Here is a 16,689-nt window from a genome sequence, read left to right as displayed (position 1 = left end):
GATGCCCTCCTCGATGCAGACACCACCGTCCTGCGCACGCCAGCTGCTGCCAGTGCCGCCTTGCATCTTCCATGTTCGGCTCGAGTAGCTGGGAGTTGGATTTATTTTGCCTTTATTAGATGGATGGGAATCAACGGTGCTGACACTATTACCTTCAAACCGGACAAAATGCTAGTTTCGGATAACGGTTCTATCTTTTGGTGGTATTTTACGTAACGGAGTTCTTTCAGTGGTATTTTCTGAATTTCGTGATCTTTCAATGCTATGAAACTAATTTTCCCAATATATTTTTACCTTGGTAGCAAGGCACTAGGCAAAGTGAACCTAGTGTCGCCTTGGTAATAATCAATGTTACAAGAACCAATGCAATATTTCTTTAAAAAACACAATGCAATAAAAAATAGAAAACAAAACCTTCAATTCTTACTCTGAAGAATCAAGAATGGATCTAGGGTCTTTTGTGTTCGCCATGCTATTGCATCAAGCCAGAGATGAGAAAGGTGCCGGGGGAGAGGGCCGGACGCCCGGACGCCGGAGCCGAGGTGGAGCCTGCAAAGACCCCTGACCGCCGCCGCCGTCAGAGGAGTGTCGGGCGCAAGGCACTGCCGTGTTGGTTGTCGAGGCCAGATTGCCGGAGGGCTGAGGGGCGACCGGGCGAGGGCCGAAGGGCCAAGGGGGAGAGCCGACCTGCCGTGTCATTGTGCCGCCGCCCTCCTGTGCAGCTGCCGCCCTTCGGTTGATGCGAGCGACGGACCGGAGTAAGAGACAGGGATATGAATACAGTCGATGGGTTTCTGTCTTTCTGAGTTCGTGGGCTGCTGCTACTAATTGTTCTACTGGGCTTTTGGGCTACATATTTGAAACATTCAACAAACTAACATACTGTATCATTACATATGTATACGTATATTGGTGTTTGTCACAAAAATCATGGGTATTCCATGGAATACAGGGGCATACCCCTAGCGCCACCCATGCCTGTGGCACAAAAAGATACGCAACCTGTTCGCTTGTTGGTTTTAGCCAGAACTTATCAGTCAGTTAACAGTATTTTTCTCTCACAACAAACTAGCACCAGTCGGATTTATCAGCCCAGAAACCAACCAACGAACATGTTAATGGACTGAAAACGTTGGAACTTGGAATTGGCCATGCTCGACTGGAATGGAAATACGGAATGAATGAATTGATCGAGCGACAGGTAAACACAACAGCAACGTGTACACCTATTTCCAAATCATGTATGCACTAGCCACTAGGCGAAGTTTGTGCACTGTTGTCCCATAGGTCTTCTATTAATAGTAGTAAGCCCTAAGGTATTACTGAGGCGTTGTTTGATCTCCTAAGAAAAATAAGAATCAAGGCTTGTATAGCTGCAGTCATATTCGCTTTAATCCACGTATGTTAGAGTGGACTGAAGTAGATATGAGTATAGCAAAAGAAGATCAAAAATAGAAAAATGAGAATGAGATCTAAACACGTAGATTCGAAAAATGAGATTCTATTAGAATCCAACTATCTATGCCAAACCTACTAGTCCCTCCGTACTAAAAAAAAAATGAAGTTGTTTTGGATAAGGCTTGAGTCAAACATTGGAAATATAAACCATGAATAACTTTTAAGTCGTTGAGTTTGAAACTATGAAAACCATATGTATAGATTTGTCTTGAAAAACACTTTCACAAAAAATTACATATATCACTTTTTGATAAATATCTTTATAAAAAATAAGTAGTCAAAGTTATGCTTTGAAGACCGTGTCACTGTCAAAACAACTTCATTTTTTAGTATGGAGGGAGTATTATGGAGATTTTTACTATGTAAAAACAATAATCACTATAAGGATAACATCCAAATACCTCTTTGTTTTTTTATTATACATTTACACTATTTAGAATCAAGATTCTCACTATGAATATGAAAATAAGATCTAAACAGTCTTGAATTTTTCACCTTTTTCTACCGGCTTAAGTTTATTGTCCGACCAAACTACTCTACTAAGTACCTTCTGATATGGCTGATTCTGTCTCTATATTGTTCGAGCTAGCTCCATGACTTTTTCTTTTTCTTTGATCGAGCGTAAAATTACTTTCGCATCGGAGAAGCAGCAGCCATCGATCTCCCTTTATAGATGGATGGATAAATGTTTAGATTTCGATGATCATTTTTTACAAGGAGTTGGACTTGCCACTAGACGCTGTTGTGCCATGGTCTGTAGCTCTTTTATAGTTTTATTGACAATAAAGAAAAGAGCCATGGATTTTTTTCCCATTCAAACAACCACCGTCGCTTGTTACGTCATCGAAATGATGTATGGTGTCTAAACATAAACGTGGTGTAAAAGAAACTACATATTGACACAAAACACAGCGTATGAATGTATGATAGAATCATCAGTCACAACCCATTCTTTAGCGAAAAACTCCATGGCCAGTTGGTCGGCCGTTAGCTCCCTCTTTGTAATATTCTTTCGCTAAAACTCCTGCAGGCCTGTGCATCGCGCAAACGCGCCATGCCGGCGCGCGCTTATGGCCGGGTTTCGTCATTTCGTGCATGGCGGTGGCGGCGACGTGCCGCCTAGGCCTAGCAGCCCAAATGTCTGAAAATCCCCCCTGCGCTGCGCGTGCGTTCTCTCCTTCCTGGACCTGACGGCCTTCGTTAGCAGCACCGTCCCTGCATCACACCGTGACCCGCAGTGGCGGACCGGACCGAAAATATGAGCTAGGGTGGATCATGTATATATATAAAACTTCACTGATATACCGGTCTATACCACCTCCATTTACGATAATTTTATATACTAATTTACGATAATGTCAATACATATTTACGATAGTTGAGTTACTATAACACAGGGGATATTTACCATAATAACGTTATAGTAAACCACTTAGTAAAGAGTTACTATAATCTCGTAAATTAATATAGTAATTATCGTAACTCAAAGTGGCTACAGAATAAGTTATTTTGTAGCCAGCTACAGAGTAGTAGTTAATATAGTAGTTATATATATATATATATATATATATATATATATATATATATATATATATATATATATATATATATATATATATATATATATATATATATATATATATCACGTAACAATTATGCTCTAATATGTAATTCAACTAACAAAAGGCACAGAAGAAGTTTGAACATGATTACCTTTCACATGAAGAAATTTTTTTCCATAGTCCAGTCCAGATAATTTACCATACAACAAATGATCAAAAGAAAAAAGCATAAACAACCTGCAATTAAAATAAATTTATTGATGAGTAAGTGACATGTGAGGGAAAATATAAAAAAGTGTCAAACATTGTAGGAAACATACCACTTGCGGAATTTGTACTAGGAAAAAAAAGCTTTTTATATCTACAAAACCAATTAACAATTCAATTGATTTCACTAATCAGAGATCAATCTCTATCTATTAATTGACAAACAATTTGCAATGGATTAATGGCGGTACCTAATTTCTTATACCGCTTCTGGCTCAATGGAGTTGGAGCTGCCGGCCTCCTGGCCGTGCTAGACGCATCGCCGGCTCCAGCTTCATCTCCTCCCCCATTCATCCGTTGCTGGCCTGCCTGCCGCCCTGGCTTTGCTCGACGTCTCGGCCCTCGGCCGCCGGGCGCAGCCGCATCGCCGCTCGTCAGCATAGGGGAGGCAGGGAGCCGGGCCGCCCGCCGCCCGCTAGCGTGGAGCGCCGCTGCCGCGAGTTGGAGTTGGAGCGCCACCACCCGCCGAGCGCCCAAGCCGGAGAAAATTACATATTTGGGACTCCAAATATCGACTTCGTAAAAATATGTCTCAAACGTTATACACTTGATTTCGTTGCCATTTGGTGTATTTCATCTCTTTTTTATTCCAAATATGTGTATTTTCTTTCCGAGAAGACCTTTTGCCCTTCTGTCCAAGGATTACATGGAGCCCGACGTATCGTTTTCATCCGTTGTTTCGTCTACACGCCGCCGCCGCCACATCCTGAACCAACGGGATGAGCCCATGGAGGACTTCGTGGACAGCTGGCTGGTGCCGTCGTCGCTGTTGTCCAATCGGCGCCACCGGCGCCCTTAGAGAAAGGGGCGGTGGCAATCAATGGCCTGTTCGTTTCGGCCGAAACGATCGTGGATTATTACTGCTGGCTGGTTTGGTGTGAGAGAAAAATACTGTTCTGACTTATAATCCACGATCGTTTACGACCAAGCAAACATGCTGCAGGTGGCCTAAATTCGGGTCCAGCCTGGTCAACGCCGGCACCGGCGGTGGGGACACCTCTAGCGGCACGAAGCTGGACTCCACGGACGCGACCGAGCTCTCGACCTCCTCTACAGCCGCGTCCTGCTTTCCCTTGGGCTCGTCAGCGGCAGGACCGTGACGACGCTTGTGAAGCTGTGCCGCCGAGTCCTCACCCGTGCTAGCTCCAGTGCCGGTACCGGCCCCAGGGCTCGCCGGACTGCCAGAGACCCCTCGTGGTGCTGCTCGCGCGGGATACGGCGCCATCGGTGTAGCCCGCGGCCCTTGGTGACCAGTTCAGCCGGTCGTGTCTGCGGCTCCGGCGTAGCCGCCGGCGACTCGCCCATAGACTCGCCGATGCTGTTGGCGCCAAAATCCATGCCGCCCGCCACCAGAACTGACGTCGGAGGCCCTGGCTTGAGAAGCCGGATGGGATGAGTTGCAGCATCGGAGGACGGGAGGCACGAGTCCTTGGGATCGGCGTCAAGTTGAAGTCCTCATGGGTGGCGTGTCGAGGAAGGGATCGGGCGGGCGGCGGCGCGCAGATGAAACGACGGATGAAATCCTTCGACAAAAGGACAAAAGGGTCCGCTCGGGGAGATGAAATACACCAAATGGGCAAGGAAATCAAATGTGCGACGTTTGCACATCAATTTTTACGAAGTTGATGTTTGGAGTCCCAAATCTACGAAGCATATTGTTTAGTATACTAGTTAAATGCCTATGCGTTGCAATGGGTACACATAATATCATGATAATATATGTATGAGCGTGTGTTATACTATGTCTAAAATAGATACTGTAATCGTGATGTTTAACAAGTTACAGTACATGAGCATTCACCTTAATCATAACAAGTTTGTGTTTTATTATACATGTTTTACAATATATTGTACAATTAAGAATCTAATCTCTCAATGTTTCGACCAAGAGAACGTGCTTTGCACGAACACCAAGATGCAACTGATCACCAATCAAAGATAATCCAGAAGATTTTCAAGTCCAATTTGCGGCATCTAACTTCTTCCGGCTGAAACATGCAGATAGTTGAAGCTGTAGTTAGAAGTATCCTGCACATAAGTTGTTTGTTAATTTTTAAAGTTAAAGTAATATTGATATATCTTGAAAAAATATGTATCGACGTGTAATACATTACCTCTTTCATAGAGTTAGAACCTCTTTATATACAACATTCTTTGTGAATATATCTTTTGTCGGTCGCTTCTTCCCTCCCCTTTCCCTTTTCCCTTGTTCACGTCCTTGTCAGCAGCCGGCACAACCAAGATCCTAATGTTCGATCTTGCTGTAGCTCTTGATAGCACCACATACAATTGGCCATAAGAGAATACTGGTTCCTGTAAGTATATCCCGACGTTAGGGATAGTCTGCCCCTGTGCCTTGTTAACAGTCATTGTGAAGCTGAGCTGAATAGGGAACTACTTTCGCTTAAATTGGGAAGGGAACATCTTGAAAGCATCTAGGCCCCTAGTTGGGTTTCGGTGATTAATAACAATACGTGATTACTGTGACTAATGTATGTTTTGCAGAGGCAATTAAGTTAGGTCATGGTAATGGAGATCGATTGGGTTATCATGGTGGTCATGCCCCTACGATGGAAATCATTTTAGTTTTTAAAGGATGGACGACAAGGTTAAGCATGAACTAGTTCTAAGTGTCGTTTGGTGTTGAGGAGACAGTTAGAGTAGTTTATGACTTTGTTTTTCCTTTGGCCATACTATTAAGGGGGGTATGGACGGGTAGCTTGACCTAGGTGAGTCTAGTGAGTTAGGTGTGGTGCACACTTGCTAAATCTAGCACTAGGTAGCTCCTAAAAAGCCCTTAGATCCTTTGGAGCAAACTTCATTCATGTATGATCAAGAGTTGGAAGTGAATGGAGGGTCAAATGCTGACCGAACGCTGGTTCCGGAGTGACTGGATGCTGGAGCAGAGTCCGGTCAGTTTATTTGATCAAGGTGATATCATCTGGTGCTGACTAGACGCTGAGAGGTGAGTGATCGGACGCTGGGTGCTAGCGTCCGGTCGACTCTAGTAAGGCTCTAGAGAGGGAAAATCGTGACCGGACGCGTCCGGTCACAACTTAAACACTGGAGTTCGGGAAGAACTGACCGGAGCGTCCGGTCAGCCCGCGGAGGCACATAATGGTTTGTTTTTCAACCAAGGTTATAAATACTTCCTCCATTCATGTGAGGGAGTACTTTTGCTCATTCCAACAGCTGAGAAACACCTTTGAGAGTGCCAAGAAGAGCAAGGTCCTAGTGAGGTGATTGAGATTTGAGAATCCCAAAGAGAGCCCTCATTAGTGAAAGCAAGAGTAGCAAAGTGTGCATCCACCCTTCTCATTAGGCTTGTCATGGTCAAGTGAGAGTTCATGCTTGTTACTCTTGGTGATCGCCATCACCTAGATGACTTGGTGGTGATTGGGAGCTTGGTGATCATCCGGTGGAGCTTGTGGATGACCCAACTCAAGTTGTGAGTGGTTGTGGGTGATTCACCGCGACCGAGTGTCAAAGAATCAACCCATAGAGAGCACTTGATCCTTGCGCAGATCAAGGGGGAGCTACACCCTTATGTGGGTGCTCCAACGAGGACTAGTGGGGAGTGGCAACTCTTCGATACCTCGGCAAAACATCGCCGCGTTCCTCCTTCTCTCTTTACTTTGAGTATTTATATTGAGCAATTCAATTCTTGTCATTTACATTCATAGAATTGCCATGCTAGAGTAGGATTGGAACATAGGTTGCTAAACTTTTATGCGGTAGATCAATAGAAACACTTTCTAGGCATAAGGGGTTAATTGGGCTAACCGTATGACTTAATTATTGCAAAGAAATTTAGAATTAGCCCAATTCACCCCCCTCTTGGGCATCTTGATCCTTTCAATTGGTATCAAAGCCTCATGCTCACGAATTAGACTTAACCATCTAGAGAAAGATGTCTCACAGGGATGGACCTCCTCCTATCTTTGAGGGGGATGATTTTCCATATTAGAAAATCCGCATGGAGGCGTATTTAGAAGCTCTAGATGTTGGAATACTTAGAGCCGCATCACAAGGCTTTCCAAAACCTTAGGATGCTACACACCTATAAGGCGATGAGGTGAATTACGAGAAATGGAATGCAAAGGCTCAAAACACCATCTTTAGAGGCCTTTGCAAAGATGTGTTTAACTGGGTGAGGAACCACAAGGACACCCATGCACTATGGTCAGACATTTGTGCGCTCCATGAGGGAACAAAGAGTGAGCGTGAGGAATGCTATCATCTTGTCATGAAAAAGCTTAACTCTTTTGAGATGCTTCCTAAAGAATGTGCTAATGAGATGTACTCATGTTTGAATATTCTTGTAGAGGAAGTCAATGGGCTTGGACTCACTCAAATGCAACCATCTGATGTTGTAAGAAAAATCTTGAGTGTCCTCCCCATTGATAAATATGGGCATATTGTGACCGTACTTCATCAAGGTGATCTTTCCACCGCTGCACCAACACAAATCTTGGGAAAGATCAATGCTCATGAGATGTACATGCACATCACACCACAAGATGGCTCATCCTCTACTAAGAAGAAAGAAAAAGACTTAGCATTCAAAGCTAGCCAAGAGAAGGGCAAAGCAAGGCTTGAGTATGAGAGCTCAAGTGATGATGAAATTGATGATGCAAGTCTTGCTCTCGTGGTGAGAAGAACTGCCAAGATGCTAAAGAAGCTCAACAAGAGTGGCATCAAGTTTGATGACAAGAAGAAGTTCTTCACTAGCTCTAGAAGGAAGCCAATCTCCGAGATGGATTTCTACAATTGTAGAGAACTTGGTCATCTAGCACACCACTGTACCTTCTTATGATGAATATGAATCACCTTCTTATGATGATCTTGTTAAATTGCTAAATCAATACACTAAGATCATTAGAAAGAGTAGAGCTAAGAATGAAAAACTAGAAGCTAAGAATGATTCTCTTTTAGCTAAATGTGATGTAGCTAAAAAGGCTAGTGTTGAGCTTAGAGAAGCAAATGATGTTATATCATCCAAACTCAAGGAGCTCAAATCTTATAAAAAAGAGCTTAAAGAAAAATATGATAAACTTGAGAGGATACACAATGAGCTCATCACTAGCCACAACATGCTAAAATAAGAATATACTACTCTTAAGATTAATCATGATAATCTTATCATTGCTCAAGAATATTTATCCAATGAGACACATAATGCTACTAACAATGTTGTTAAGATTGATATAGCCACATTGTTGGTGTTTTGAGTCTGGCGGATCCTCAACCGACTAGTGAAAGTGTACTGCATGTCCCTAATCCCGGATGATGATGCAAAGAGACACAAGGTTTATACTGGTTCAGGCAATAGGTGCCCTACGTCTAGTCTGAGAGAGCGATCTTGTATTCCTAGCACCGAGGTGCTTGTAGTAGGGGCTTACAAGCTGAGCGAGAGAGGGAGCTAGTCCTAGGTCTCTGCATGGAGTGGCGTGGGTTGCTTGAGATGTTGATCTCTTGCGGTGAGGAAGTGAGTGTGTGTTATAGAGTGTTGTGCGTTGCTTGCCGTGTGTGTGTGTGCCCCTAGAAGCGGCCCTGGTCGCTCCCTTTTATAGTCGAAGAGAGGCATGGGGGCGGTACATGGAGTTGCTACATGGTGTTTGTGAGCAGAGGCGGCATGTCCGAGCCATGTAGCTTGTCACTGTGGTGGTATGGTTGGTGGAGCGGCCTTGTCCCTAGTGCACTGGAGCGATGCGCCAGTCACGTCTAATCCTGTGCGACGTGGGAGCTCCTACGGCTTGGCGCAGGGTATGGTGCGTACTGCAGACGACGTGCCGGTCGCTGTATGTTGACAACATAGAGAGCCAAGGCCTAGTCGGTGCAGAGGCTGAACCATTGTGGGGGGCTCGGCGGGCGTGAGTCCCGAGGCTACAGAGACCCCGAAGCGGATAGCCGAGGCTCGGAGGGAGCAGTTGGTCTTGTATGCTGATTCCGAGGCTACAGGGACCTAGACTTGACTCTCCACGCCATGCTATCCTTGGAGAAGGTGGGGTTAGGCAGCATAGTGCAGTACGGGTGTTAGTTGTGGGCACAGTGCTGAGTATAGCATCTGGTAACCCCTGCCCCATCCTATCTCAGACAGCATGGCGTTGATGTGACTCACGTCTCGTCAGCCACTCCACTGTATTGAGCCATCGTTCAGCTAACGTCGCGGGAGTGGTTGAACGTGTTAGTTGGATGTGACATCCTCATCCGAGGCCTCATGGCGTGGGGCCTCAGACGAGGCGAAGAATTGGTACCTCGTCTGAGGCCTTACATGCGGGGCCTCGGGTGAGGCGGAGAATCGGTACCTCGTCCGAGGCCTTACGTGCGGGGCCTTGGGCGAGTCGGAGAATTGGTACCTCATCCGAGGCCTTACGGGCGGGGCCTCAAGCGAGGCGGAGAATCGTACCTCGTCCGAGGCCTTACGGTTGGGGCCTCGAGCGAGTCAGAGAATCGGTACCTCGTCCAAGGCCTCGTGGTTTCATTTTGGGCCGAGCCCGCTTTGGGTGAGCCCGGATATTGTTCGAGGTGGGCCGGGCGGTCTAGTCGAGCCTCAGATGAGGTGGGGGTTTTGCCGGTGGTTGTCTCTTGGCTTCAATATTTACGAGGTCTAAGCGATTTTTTCGGTTCTTGCTTAGGGGACCCCTTTTTATGGTACCCGACAGTAGCCCCCGATCCTCGAGGAGAGTGTGAGTGCTTTTCCTGAGGTTTTGATGAGACTTGGCTCGCGGTTGCTCCTGGCGGGATGGTATTTCGTACTCGAGGCCTTGGTGGGTGCGTGCGAGTGCACCCGTCGGGTGTAGCCCCCGAGGCCCTAGAGGAGTGGGTTTATTCCTCCAGGGGCTTTTCTCATGTTGAGCGAGGGGTTTTATCATGTTTACCAAGCCCACGAGTGCGAGTTCAGGTCGTTGGGCCATAGCTTGGTTGTAGGAAAGGCCCCCAAGCCTCTACTTGGAGCAAGAGGGCGATCGGGAGTTTCCCTGTCTTTTTTGTGCGACCCTCGCGCATCCTTTTTGTTCGGAAGGAGGGGTGGAGTATGCCAGGCTATCCTCGGTGGGCGCGAGCAGTGACACCTCCGGTGAGCTGTTATCGGGTAAGTCCAAGTGGAGGCCCGTGCCCCATTTGATAGGGGTCGGCTAGCGGTCTAGAGACGCACTCCAAAAGAACTAGAGGGCTTCTCTAGTGGGTCCTAGGGCTGTTCAATTGGCCCTAGGGGCTCGGTGCCTCCCTACGGTGGGATCCCATTCAGAGACCTCCCTACCGGTCTCGGACATGACTTAGGGCATCCCAAGCAATCGCTTGCATGGGCCTTGGCCATGTATGGGCTCGCCCATAGTCATCCCTGACTCTATTTGCCCTAGGGCGGCTGTCGAGACCCTTAGGGGCCCAGCCTTCGAACCCCTGGACAGTAACGGGCTCGGTGCCTTTTATCGCGTTTGCCGAGCCCCCGAGTGCGAGTTTGGGTTGCTAGGCTTTGGCTTGTTTGCAGGAAGAGCCCCCGAGCCTCTACACAGAGCAAGAGGGTGATCGGGAGTTTCCCTGTCTTTTTTGTGTGGCCCTCATGCATCCTTTTTGTTCAGAAGGAGGGGTGGAGTATGCGAGGCTACCCTCATTGGGCATGAGCAGTGACACCTCCGATGAGCTGTTATCGGGTAAGTCTAAGTAGAGGCCCATGCCCTATTCAATAGGGGTCGGCTAGTGGTCTAGAGACGCACTCCAAAAGTACTAGAGGGCTTCTCTAGTGGGTCCTAGGGCCGTTCAATTGGCCCCGGGGGCTCGGTGCCTCCCTATGGTGGGATCCCATTCAGAGACCTCCCTGTCAGTCTCGGACATGACTTAGGGCATCCCAAGCAATTGCTTGCTTAGGCCTCGGCCATGTACAGGCTTGCCCATAGTCATCCCTGACTCTGTTTGTCCTGAGGTGGCTGTCAAGACCCTTGGGGGCCCAGCCTTCGAACCCCTGGACCATAACGGGCTCGGTGCCCAGTTCCTTAGTCTAGAAGGAATCGGGTGGGGGATATTTCCCTCCCATCGGCTGACAACGGTGGGTGTGCCTTTTGAGGTGGTTCCTCGGGGAGACAGAACGACACCTACCATTGCTGTGGTTGAATGCGATGCGATGTCTGCGGATGGGACATTACTGTGTGCATGTGGTTTAATAAGGAAGAGGTGGACGCATGGGTAGTTTAGTCGGATCTAGATTAACTGCGCTAGATCTGAGGGAAACTTCCTTAGTTTTGTCGCCCATCCATTTCTCCTCCTTCCCTCCCTCATAAATATGTGACGAGCCTTGCCCCGCTCCTACTTACCTCGCCTGCCTGCGTTCGCCCTTTCTGCCCTCAAGCGGTTGCTAAGAACAGAGGAAGAGAGCGCCGAGAGAAGAAGGGAGAAGGGGGAGGAAAGGAGAGAGAGAGGGATAGCGAGAGCATGCCTTACTGCTATAGCTGCATTCTCCACCACACCCATGGCTGGTGTTGCTGTTGTCATCCAGGCAAATCTTTGGGGTCTATCTGATGTGTCTGCAGCGACGCTGCATTCGCTCATTGATGATGGTCTCCTCTGCCCGGTTACCGACCCCAATAGATCAGAGTGGATTGCTCCGAGGGGTGAGCCAGAGTCGAGGCCACGTGATGGCTACATCGTGAGCTTTGTGGCCTTCCACGAGCGTGGTCTCGGCTTGCCGGTGGATCGGTTCATGCGGGCGCTCCCGCATTACTACGGCGTGGAGCTCCACAACTTCAACCCCAACTCCATCGTGCAGGCGGCCATCTTCATCGCCGTCTACGAGGTGTACCTGGGCATCGCCCCCCACTAGGAGCTGTGGCTCCACTTCTTTTGGGCGAGGCTCAACACCAAGCCGATGGGCACGACGGGCACGCAGAAGGTGTTGAGAGCTGGTGGCTGCACTCTCCAAGTCCACCAAGATAGGCAGCCCTTCTATATCCTAGCCCAGCTCGTGTCGTCCAACCGCCGCTGGTACAACAGCTAGTTCTACCTTCGCAACGATGATGGCGGGCTTCCCCCCTATACTAGGTAGGTTGTGGAGAGCCAGCTAGAGAGGTGGAGGTACGGTGTCCTGGTGGTTGATCAGCCCAAGCTGCAGCCGCTCCTGAAGGTGCTAGAGAGGCTACGTAGCTATGGCCTTACGGCAGCCGTGGTCATGGCGGCGTTCCACCGCCAAAGGGTGCTACCACTAGTGGCTTGGCGGCAGCGCCTGTTCGAGATGACACCGGGTGAGCCGATCGATGACATCCGGTTGTCTGCCGTCACCCTTTCCGACGAGAAGGTTCTGCGTCGGGTGAGAGAGATGGTGGAGGGGTAGCAGAGGAGCAGTGAGCTGATCCCGTTCCCGATGCACCCATCATGGGGGTACATCTCTCTAGTAAGTCACGCGCCGCTGCGGCCCCCGAGGCCTCCTTGCTCCTTACATTTTCAATCTATTCCCTTATTTGCGTTTACCATTCCTACAGGGGATGAGGAATGTGCGAGCCTCCCCACCACCCGTTCCTAAGGACGTAGAGCGGTGGGTGGCGAATAGGGCACATGTCGAGGCGTACAAGGAGTGGAAGGACACCAAGGAGGCAAGGCGCAAGAGGAAGAGCCTCGAGTGCAATGAGCTAGAGAAACATCGCTAGCAGCAGAGGCACGACGGTCTCCCGGTGGAGCTGTCTCCGTCACTGTCGTCGACGGATTCTTTGAGCGATGACGACGAGAACGAGGCGGGGTGGGGTCCTTTGGACCATCTCCCTAATGTCTGGGGGACTACGCCTAGGGCGTCGGCGAGCGGCCCGGTGTTTCCAGGAGGAGGAATAGAGGACACCTTGGGGCTGGCGATTGCCCGCCTCGGGGCCAAGGCCGACACGCCTGAGGCACAAGCGTTGGGGAAGTGCACCATCAGCTTGATGGGCTCGACGGCAGAGGTGGAGCGGGCAACGGTGGGGGCGGCCCAACCATCTCCATAGAGGGCCAAGGAGGCGCTAGGGTCTGGCGAGGGCCGACCGGTATTGATGAACACGGGGCCGTGCCACCGCCACCACCACCACCATTGTAGTGGATGAGGGACGCAGTGTGGAAGTTATTGTGTCCCCGCTTGAGGTAAGTGCTTTGTGAGTGGAGTTTGCAGCGTCTTCCACTTGTTCTTTGGTCATATGCTGACCAAGTAAGTGTTTCATCTTCAGCCAGAAGCATCAGGTGGAAGCACCCACCTTGGCACCATGTAAGGCGCTCAAGGTGAGCACCAGCTCCACCGCCCAATGGGTGGTGGAGGCGTAGGCCACCATACAGCGTGGCGTGGCGTTGGCCAGGGCCGACCCGAAGGAGCCGGTCACCCAAGGAGAGGTTGCCGAGGTGGCCACGAAGCAGGCGGGGGAGGAGGCACCTACGCCCCGCGAGGCTAAGGCCTTCGAGCTAGCTGAAGTTGAGGCTGAGGTCAAGGCCCCTAGGACCTCTGAGGCCGAGGTGGCATAGGCCGGGGCTTCCAGGGCTTCTGAAGCTGAGGTGGCGGAGGCTGGGGCTTCTAGGGCTTCTGAAGCCGAGGTGGCGGACGCCGGGGCTCCGAGGACCACTGAGGCTAAGGTGGCAGAGGTTGGAGCTCTCGGGACCACTAAGGCTGAGGTGGCAGAGGCTGGCATGGGCACGGCGGAGCCGGCGGCCTCGGATGTGGAGATGGAGGTGGGGCAAGCTTCGGTACCGCCCCTGGCCCAAGGCCTACCGCCGTCACAGGAGAGCACCCGGGAGGTGGAGGTTCATTCAATCTCCTCCGATGATAGTTCCCGAGGGAAGGGGGTGGCGGACGCTGAGGCGGCTAGCCCCGTGGAGCAGCCAGCTCCGACCTCTAGCGAGGGGAGCTTGGCCCTTGTCCAGGTACAACCTGAGCCCCATGGATGGGATAGCCTACATGTCTTGTGGTAGAGCCGAGACGACCCTAAGAGGGAGCCTCTATTCGCCCTTGAGGACATGGTCGTGTGGGGGGGGGGGCGCTGGGGCTCATTTGAGCAATTCTACCAGCTGGTGGAGCGGTCACTATGGATAGTGCTATCTGTCGTGGCTGACGATCTGCCCGGTGTTGCCCAGGTGTGCGCTTTCTTTCCCGATGCTATGTTGTCTTTTTCCATGTTTTCTCGCAGTGCTTGACCTATGTTCTGCCTATCCAGGAGCTGGAGGCCCGGTCCCTCGAGAAGTCGATGTTCCTCCGGTGGGAGAGGGACGTCTGGGACCAGCTCCGATGGTAGAAGGACTTGCTCACCCATGCCAACGAGCTTCTATCGGCGCAGAGCGTGGAGGTGGAGGACCACCGCCTTCGCTGTGCCAATATGAAGGCCGAGGTGGCCATGGCTCGGGAGCAGGCTACCCCTTTGGCGGCATGAATCAAGGAGCTGGAGGAGGAGTTGACCTGGGTGGTCGGCGAGCGGGACACCTTCATGTTCCAGGCCAAACAAGTGGAGATCTCTACCAAGGACGTTGCTGGGCAGCTGGGGGCGGAGCAGGGCACACACCTGCTGATGAAAGGTTCCCTGGCGGAGGCCCTCATGGTGGCTGAGGCCTCCCGGGTTGAGGTCTTGGCCTGGAAGGAAAAGGCCGAGGGTGAGTCCCGTTGAACCGCGCCCCTTGTTTTATTTGTTTTTCTTGTGTTTGACCCCTAACTCCTTGATGTGATGTAGAGCTAGAGAGGGAGGCTTCCAGGGCGGCCGAGGCCTCTCGGGTTGAGGTCCAAAACTGGAGGGAGAAAGCCGAGGGTGTGTCCCATAGGCTTGCGCCCCTGTTTGGCTTATTTTGTTTCGTGCTTAACCCCATCTCGCCTGTCTTGGCGTAGGGTTGGAGAAGGAAGTCACTCGGGTAGCTGAGGCCTCCGTCATAGTGCAGACAGTGCTTAAGGTCGAGATCTAGGAGCACAACATGTTGCAAAGCGCCGCCCGTACCACCTGCGAGGCCCTAGCGGTCGGAGGGGTCTAGTCGGGCAGCTCCCTCAGTAGCTGCTTGATCACGTTGAGCGGCCGAGTCCACGAGCGGCTCCAGGGGGTGCTACATACGAGCATCAAGCGTGCCCTAGCTATCGTCTCCTCGCATTATGCCGGCATCGACCTCGAGGCCATCAGTGATGGTTATGTCATGGATGATGATGATGAGAAGGCTGAGGAGGAGGTTATGAAGCTGGTGGAGGTGGCTGAGGCCCCTGGCACGGCGTTGGCCAAGCTGTTCGAAGAGGAGGTGGTTCCTCCTACGCCAACCACCAACGCTGGTGACCCTGAGCTTTGACCTGGGCCAAAGGGGACATGTAAATAGATTTAGACTTACATTATTGTACCATAATGTTTGTGGCCGTCGAGGCCTTTTAAAGTACTTATGCATATACGCTTTTTTAATCATTTTTATTGAATTTTTGAGCCTCTGCCCTCTGTCTCGTCTTCGAACATATTTCTTGCAGAAAACTTCCTCGAAGCCTAAGCTGCCCTTTGGGCAAAAGGTGGTGAGGGAGTTGCCGTAGCCCGAAGGCATAGGCTGTCTCGTGGCTCGGTCGACCTTTTGGCCTGGGGATAGACTTTTGGTCCCTAGGTTTTTTACAATCGATTTGTCAGAGTACGCGAGAGAGTTTGGCTTAGAAATTTTTTCAAAAAATGACTAAAAAATAGTGTCTGGGACTTAGGGGGGGTCCCCCTTCTAGCCCCCGAGGGAGGCTCGGTTCTACAGAGGCAGAGCCGAGTCTTGTTCGAGCCCCACAGTGGGCACCTCTATAGAGGCAGAGTCGAGTCTCCCTTATAGTGTTATCGTAACGCTAAGCCCCACGATGGGCTCGGGGGGTTTCTCGAAAAATAGAACAACTAAAGAACGCTTCTTTATTGTATTTCGAGAAACAAAGTATACAATGCTTGAAAATTTAAGGGTAGAAGCGACGTAGCTGTTCTATGTTCCAAGCGTTGGTGAGGATTTCGCCCTTCTCGTTGGCTAGCTTGTAGGTCCCGGGCTTTAGCACTTGGGCGATGATGTACGGCCCTTCCCATGGCGGGGTCAGCTTGTGGCGGCCCTTATTGCTCTACCTCAGTCTCAGCACCAAGTCGCCCACCTTTAGGTCTTGGCTTCGAATGCGTCGGGCTTGATAGCATCATAGGGCTTGCTGGTAATTGGCTGAGTGTAGCAGCGCAACATCTTAGGCTTCCTCTAATTGGTCAAGGGCGTCCTCACGGGTAGTGCGGTTGCTCTGCTCATTGTAGGCCTAAAGCCTCGGGGAACCGTACTCCAAGTTAGTGGGGAGGATGGCCTCGGCTCCATAGACCATGAAGAACGGTGTGAACCCCATGGCTCAGCTCAGAGTGTTCCTCAGGCTCTAGATGACCGATGGGAGTTCAACAAGCCATTTCTTGCCAAATTTCTTCAACCGATTGTATATTCTTGGCTTGAGGCCTTG

The sequence above is a fragment of the Miscanthus floridulus genome, chromosome 1, assembly GCF_019320115.1.
Source record: "Miscanthus floridulus cultivar M001 chromosome 1, ASM1932011v1, whole genome shotgun sequence".
NCBI classification, from domain to species: Eukaryota; Viridiplantae; Streptophyta; class Magnoliopsida; order Poales; family Poaceae; genus Miscanthus; species Miscanthus floridulus.
Note: the sequence above shows the minus strand (reverse complement) of the source record.